This window comes from Cetorhinus maximus, chromosome 10 (assembly GCF_964194155.1).
Source record: "Cetorhinus maximus chromosome 10, sCetMax3.hap1.1, whole genome shotgun sequence".
In the NCBI taxonomy this organism is placed as follows: Eukaryota; Metazoa; Chordata; class Chondrichthyes; order Lamniformes; family Cetorhinidae; genus Cetorhinus; species Cetorhinus maximus.
The window spans coordinates 48,084,451-48,092,737 of NC_135888.1; positions in this window are offsets into that span (position 1 = coordinate 48,084,451).

Below are 8,287 nucleotides of genomic sequence, written 5' to 3' on the forward strand. Positions count from 1 at the left end.
GTAGTTATCACTGTTGTGGGCTTCTTAAGAGCATGGCCCAGTGAGTTTTCTCATTTTTCGTGAGGCGGTCAGACTTTAGCAGCTGCGGGAATCAGACCAGCTCAATGGAGGCGGGAATAGGGTCAGTTGTAAGTTTACGTAGAAGATGCAATTTGAATTGGCACTGAAGAGGCTGAGTGTGGCAGAGGGATCCTACCTCATTAAAATCAGGGATATTTTATATAAAGAATGTATCATTAGTGTACCCTGTCCTGGGTTCCAAGTCTCCTGTTGCCCTCCAAAATGTAGGAAATTTTGACGTTGCCAACATTTGTCCTAAAACATTAATGACAAAATGGCAGCCATAGCAATGGCCAGCAGAGCAAGTCACAACGTGGCATGCTTTTTCACTAATCTGCCTCCCTTCCCGCACCCTTACAGGTTCATTGGGTATCCCTTAGACAATGAACTTCCCGACTCGATGAAAATAGCAAATGTTTCCTGTTTCACCTTGGAGGCTGGTTCACAATCCGGAATCAATCCTGCCTCCTGATTCCTGCCTCCAATGGGAAAATCCAGACCCTTGTGTTTCTAGATGGTAGAGGTTGCAGGTTTGGGAGTTGCTGTTTAAAAAGCCTTGCAATAGTGCACCTTGATGATGCTGCACACTGTAGCCGCATTTCACTGGTGGTGGAGGGAGTAAATGTTTAAGATAATGAATGGGGTGCCAATCAAGTGGGCTGCTTTGTTCTGGATAGAGTTGAGCTTCTTGAGTGTTGTTGGTGCTGCACTCATGCAGAGAAGGGGAGAGTATTCCATCACATTTTGATTTATGACTTGTAGATGTTGGAAGAGCTTTGGTGAGTCAAGAGGTGAGACACTTGCCAGAGAATACCCAGCCTCTGACCTGCTTCAGTATTTATGTGGCTGGTCCAGTTAAGTTTCTGGGCAATGGTGACATTCAGGATATTGATGGTGAGGGAGTTAATGATGGTAGTGCTGTTGATTGTCAATGCAAGTAGTTTAGACTCTGTAGTGTTGAACATATTAATTGCTTGATAATTGCGTGGTGCGATTGCTGCTCGCCACTATTAACCCAAGCTTGAATGCTAATGAAACATCGGTAGAAGGGAAGATGATGGATGTGTGAAAATTTATAGGCAGGTTGTACTGGAAAGGTTAGCTATGTTTAGAGTGGATAAGTCGTCTGGTCAGGATGGCTTGCATGCCAGCTATCTAAAGGAAGTGGGGATGGAGAAAGCAGAAGGCCTTGCCATAATCTTCCAAACTTCCCAAGTTATATTGCAGAGCAGCAAAGCAGTGGGATAAAGGAGCAGCAGCGAAAGGCAGAGACATATTGCAAAGTGACTTCAAAGGATAAGGAGTCACGTGATGAATATACTGGTAAGCTGCGAATTTTTATTTTAATACAAGTTTATTTAAATTAATCAACATTAAAGTAAGACTAAATCAATTAATTAGCACACACCTAAGGCAAACTTGGTAATTTACAATCTGTGTTCCATTAATTAATAAGACCCAGGGGATAAAGTTAAAGCTAAGTAGGAAGGGATAGTAACACTAAAGAGTTCTGCATTTTTCAGAAAATTAAAATCTAAGGCTGTTAGATAATAGGAGTTAAGCAAAAATATTCCAGTTAACCTTCCTACCAAACAAAGTGACACCAACATAAGACAAGCAGCTGATTGGTGAGTAGCTGATGAGTCATTAGTTATTCAAATTGTAAGTTTTATTGTTTAATAAATAGCAACGTAGCAGGGCAGCTCAGATGCATGGAGCACACGTGCTGTTCCATGTGGGAACCTCAGGATACCTCTCGTGTTCTGGATAATCACAGGCAGAATTGAATGAAGCTAGCCAAAGCGAGATTCATGGTGGAAGGGACCACAGAATCGCAGGGGTACAGGTGAGTCTGAATCCCTTTAATCGAAACTAATGGAGGAATTAAACGACTTGCAGGAAGGCAAGAGCCCTTCCTGAAAGTGTCAGGAAGCCAATTGTCAAGCAGGCAGTTAAGAGTCATTTGCATGCAGCTGAATGCCATCAAACACACCTTTTGGAATTATGCAACCATCAGATCCCTGACCAGAAAATGCTGGCGGTTTTGAAGCAAGGCGTCTCTCTGAGGTGGAAGGTCAGCCATTTTGCAGTTGGATTTCACAGGAGGACAGAATGAGTTCAGAAAGTTGCACTCTAAAGACATAGATCAGTGGGGGAAAGGCTGATGGTACAGTCTCAGGGGCATAGACCAGATGGGGAAGGACTGATGGTACAGTCTGAGGGACATAGACCAGATGGGGAAGGACTGATGGTACATTCTGAGGGCATAGACCAGATGGGGAAGGACTGATGGTACATTCTGTGGGCATAGACCAGATGGAGAAGGGCTGATGGTACAGTCTGAGGGACATACATTGGCACTTTAAATCCAGGGTGAGCAGCCAGTGACTGTAATGTCCTCCTTAATCGATATTGCTCCCCCTCCTCCTTTCTTTATTTCACTATCTTTCCTGAACTCCTTGAATCCAGGCATATTTAGCACTCAGTCCTGCCCTTTTTTAAGCCAGGTCTCCATTATTGCAACAACATACTTCCACGTGCCTCTCTGTGCCTGCAGCTCACAAACCTTATTTATCAAACTGTAAGCATTCATCTACATGCACAGCACCCCTAATTTAGACCTTATTACATTCCCTTTTATTCTGACTCCACCTAAAACTCTTTCTCTCTATCCTGTGCTTTTCATTTGCCAATAACTTTTTTCAATTTTCAAGCCATCCTACACTGATATTCTCTCATAAAAAAGCAAAATACTGTGGATGCTGGAAATCTGAAATAAAAATAGAAAATGCTGGAAAAGCTCAGCAGGTCTGACAGTATCTGTGGAGAGAGAAACAGGGTTAACATTTTGAGTCTCACTTCTTCAGAGTGGGGGAGCTGGGGAATGAAGTGCTTTGAAGAAGAGTTATATGGACTTGAAACATTAACTCTGTTTCTCTCTCCACAGATGTCAGACCTGTTGAGTTTTTCCAGCATTTTCTGCTTTTATTACCGATATTCTCTTCCTTTCCCTTCCTCTTTTTCCTTGAAATTTTCCCTCTATAATATGTCTTATTAGTCCATTTCCTCTTAAAATGTATCCTGCCCAGAATCTCTGCCTTTTCCTAATTATGTTCAACAAATTTCTTTGTTCATTCACTCTCTACAGCACTTCATCATTTGTTACTTTTCTGTCCAGCTGATCCTTGCCATTCTCCTCCAAACTCACATTTCAAAGCTATTTAGTAAGTTGGCCTCCTCCTTCCGTAAGGTACATGTGTCAAATCCATCCAAAACAACATCCCAAATCAAGCCTTTTACAAGTTGCTTTTTGAGAATTATAAAGTTATAATGGGGGTCTTCAATTATCCTAAGATAGACTCGGGTAGTAATATAAAGAGCAAGGAGAGGCAAGGATTTCTAGACTGTGTACAGGAGAATTGTCTACGTCAGCATGTTTCCAGTCTAACAAGGGAGGAGGCAATGCAGGTTCAGGTTCTGGGGAATGAGTTGGGTCAAGCACATCAAGTATCAGTAGTGGAACATTTAAGGGACAGTGATCATAATATCACAAGTTTAGGTTGGCTATGGAAAAGGTTAAGGAACAATCCAGAGTAGAAATAATTAATTGGGGGTGAGTCAACTTTAATCGGGTGAGGATTGATCTGGTCGAGGTAAATTTGAATCAAAGATTTGCCGGAAAATCTGTAATGGAACAATGAATTGCCTGTCACAAAGAGATACTTGAGATACAGTTAAGCTACAGTTCCACAATGGGATAGTTAAAGCAAACAAATCCAGAGCTCCCTGGATGAAAAAGAGATAGAGGTTAAGAAGGAGCAGAAAAATAGAGCATATGACAGATGTCATGTCACAAGAAGACTTTCTAGTCAAAGGAAAAGAACAGGATTCTGAAAAAGGTCCTGTTAAGTGAAGTTAAGAGTGAGGAGCAGAGGAAAAGGCTCCAAGTTAAAAGACAGAGCTGCAGGGTGCAGACTTGGGATAAAGCAGGCTTGCAAGTTCCAGAAGATCTGAGGAGACAGCCAAAGGTCGGTGACTCCTTACTATGGGATTGTGAAGCGGTGGTGTTCTGTTGGCATGGCTGAGTATCTGGGAGAGTGCATGGAAGGCGAAGCTTGAGTGCATGTGGCGATCCAGGGGAGAGTAACATCAGAAGGAGAGATCGAAATCCTGGAGATGGATCCTTGTTGAAGATGTCTGAGAGAAAGCGTCGTTTGGGAGAAGACCCCAAGGTGAGTTCTTCGAGAGTGGAAACCCTCATGAGAAAGACGGAGTTTCCTTGAGACCAGCTGGCTCACAGAGTGATGAGGGTCTGGGGGGAGTTGATGAGAGATCCATGGCATCTGTTTGGGTGGCTCTGTCACTTGATCTTGGAGTGTAGTGCATCCGACCACAAGTCACCGCTTGGTTTATATGGACTGTATACTTTCTGTGAAGTTTAGAGTACAAGATAGATTTTGTAACTTGTGTTATCCTTACAAATCTGTATATATCTGTAAAGTAATAGTTGTGGGTGAAGGAGTAGTGTATTATAGTTCATCTTTTTTGTTTAATAAATGTTTTATTCCTTTGTTAAAAGTTCATCAGCAGACTCCTGTGACTCTGTTCAGTAGCTGCCCTCTACATTTCTAAAAAAAAATGCAAGTTAGGATCTATCAAGCCAGGTTCCACCCAGGGATCTTACTTATCCAATAGTAACAGTAGTTGGGATCATAAAAAACATAGGAGTAGGAGTAGGCCATTTGGCCTTTCTAGCCCGCTGCATCATTCCATAAGACCTGGTTGTGACCTCTACTCCCTTTCCTGTCTGGCCCCCATTACCCTTGACCCCCTTGCCTAACAAAAATCTAACTCTGCCTTGAATAAATTCAATGACCCAGCTTCCACTGCTTTCTGGGGAAGAGAATTCCACACACCAACAACCCTTTGGGAGAAAACACCTCTCCTCATCTCTGTCTTAAAAGGGAGACCTCTTATTTTTAAACTATGTCCCCGAGTTTTAGTCTCCCCTACAAGAGGAAACATCTGCCAGGTATCCACCCTATCAAGTCCCCTCAGAATCCTATATGTTTCAATAAGATCACCTCTCATTCTTCTAAACTCCAATGGATATAGGCCTAGCCTATTCGTCTTTTCTTCATTAGATAAACCCTTCATCTCAGGAAAGATTCCAGTGAACCTTCTCTGAACTGCTTCTAAAGTCATTATATCTTTTTTTAAGTAAGGAGACCAAAACTGCACACACTACTCCAGATGTGGTCTCACTAAACCTTGTACAGCTGCAGTCCCTGCTTCCAATGGGTTCCCATTGCCTGTTTTGCTGAGTAGTAACTTTGTGTGGTCATGTCCTGGTTCTGTCCTCAATTTTTGGAGAGTTCTTTAAATGAAAGGACAGGAGTAAAGCCTGTTCTAATGAATCTCTTCCCCACTGGCCATGCCAGAGTTAATCTCCCAGAATTCTGAGATGGCTGCAGGAAGCGTCTCTTAGACTAGAAACTCTCCCCACCCGCATCCTGCTGTGGCAGCTCGCAAAGCCAAGCAGCCTCTTCACTCTGCTAACCTTTCAGAACCTCTATTTGTTTGCAATATCCACTCATTTGTAGGGATGCCTGAAACCTGATCTCAAAAATGCTTCCTCTGCCCTCTTCCTCCTGGAATCATGAACCAGATAACCTCATACTGGGACGGAAATGCTAATTGTATATCCTTGATCCCAACTCCCTTTCATCTTGGAAGGAAATAGACAGCTTACAGCACAGCTGTTTACAACCTGGTACTTTATCTCAAGGAGGTCTTGTGGCCCAGTGGGTAGTGTCCCTGCCTCAACCTGCAAATCTTTCCAACACACACCAATGGCAGAAGGCAAGAGTGGGAGAGATTCCTGGTCAGCCATGGTATGGAAAGAAAATTGGAGCCTCTACCATCGCTATCCAAAGTTCCAGACTACAGAATGCATGTAAAAGTGCATGTTGCCACAACAATATGCCCATTGTGATCTGTAACACCACCTTCAAAAGCACTTGGAGCACAAGGATGTGAAATCAGCCATGCAACACTAATCTTGGAATAACAACCCTCAGACTTATGTCAGCAAACAGAGTGAAATAGCAAACACTGATATGTTTTAAACACTGAAGACAGATTGTTCAAATATTTAAAGTGGAGATTTAAATGCCTTGACAGCTCAGTCTGACAGCTCCCTTTGACAACTCCCTTTGACAGTTCCAATGAACTTGACAGTTCCAATGGGTTTATCCACTTTTTATGCATATTCATGTCTACTTTAAACAATCCCAAAGGGTATTTGAACTCTACTAAAGGGCACCTTACCTCTCCCACAGGTGTCCGAAGATCATATCCAAAAGGGTACCTTACTTATCCAAAAGGGTATCCTACCTCTCCAAGGAGCTCTAGTAAGTTTATATCTTCTCCTACCAGCTCTAACATACAGAAGTCACATTTCCCTCTCCCTCCTTGCAAAAATCAGATCAGACTGAAGGAATCTGCACTTTAACATGTGCACACAAGTTCCACCCGCTCCGGTTTCCCTCCATCTCCCCACCAAGAAAATGATGTGGGGCCAGGTTCGGGGTGTGTTTGGGCTCCAGTGCCATTTTCGCAAAGATAGAGAATCCCTGCATCTGTGTGAAAATTCAGACCTCAAAGCCTACTCATTGCAAACCCAGAGACTCCTACCATTGTCTTCAAGCTACATTGCAGCTTCTTAGTAAAACAATCTAGGCCTTCCTAGGGTCCTCAAACCACCCAGGCTTACTGTCAGGCAGCCTGCAGAACAAGTCACATGACCTTTTTCATATACCCTAAATTCGAAGCTACAGTTCAAAACATACGAACAAGGAGCAGGATTAGCCCCTCAAGCCTGCTCCGCCATTTAATAAGAACATGGCTGATCTCATAGTAACCTGAAACCTGCATCCCACCTACCCCCTGATAACCTATCACCCCCTTGCTTATCAAGAATCTATCTACCTCTGCCTTAAAAAAATATTCAAGGATTCTACTTCCACCACCTTTTCAGGAAGAGAGTTCCAAAGACTCACGACCCACTGAGTGAAAAAATTTCGCCCGCATCTCTGTTTTAAATGGGCGACCCCTTATTTTTAAACAGTGACCTCTAGTTCTAGATTCTCCCACAAGAGGAAACATCCTCTCCACATCCACCCTGTCAAGATCCCTCAGGATCTTATTTGTTTCTATCAAGTCGCCTCTTACTTTTCTAAACTCCAGAGGATACAAGCCTAGTCTGTCCAACCATTCCTCATAAGACAACCCACCCATTCCAGGTATTACCCTGGTAAACCTTCTCTGAACTGCTTCCAACGCATTTACATCCTTCTTTAAATAAGGTGACCAATACCGTACTGAATGTTATTCAAACCTCATTGTTGTTAAAGCTGATAAAAGGGACTGAAGGTTACAGAGATATTAAAGGCACAACTTGATTTTACTTTTCATGTGAGGTAAGGGAAGCAATTTAAGAGATTTTCTGCTTCAGCTCTCCCAATATGTCAGGAGATTGCACATCAAGGTGTCAGCAGTGTTTCAGTTAGTAGCACTCTCACCTTTGAGTCAGGTTCTGGGTTCAAGTTCCACTTCAGGACTTAAGCATAAAAATCCAGGCTAACAGGTACTTCAGTACAGTATTGAGGGACTGCCTGAGGTGCTGCCTTATGGGTGAATGGTTAAACTGAAGCATCATCTACTCTTTAATGTGGATGTAAAAGATCCCACAGCACTATTCAAAGAGCAAGGGAGTTATCCCTAATGTCCTGACCAATATTTACCCCTTAATTGGCATCACAAAAATAGATTATCTGTTCATTATCCTATTGCCGTTTGTGGGAGCTTGCTGTGCACATATTGGCTGCCATATTTCCTACAGTAGTGAATATAATTCAAAAGTACTTCATTGGCTGTAAAGCACTTTGGGACATCCTATGATTAAAGCAAAATACTGCGGATGCTGGAAATCTGAAACAAAAACAAAAATACCTGGAAAAACTCAGCAGGACTGACAGCATCTGCGGAGAGGAATACAGTGAACGTTTCAAGTCCATATGACTCTTCATCAGAACTAAGAAATATAGAAATGAGGTGGAATATAAGCTGGTTGGGGAGGGGGGGTGGGACAGGTAGAGCTGGATCGAAGGCCAGTGATAGGTGGAGGCAAAGAAGAGATTGCCAAAGAGACAAAAGGACAAAGAGG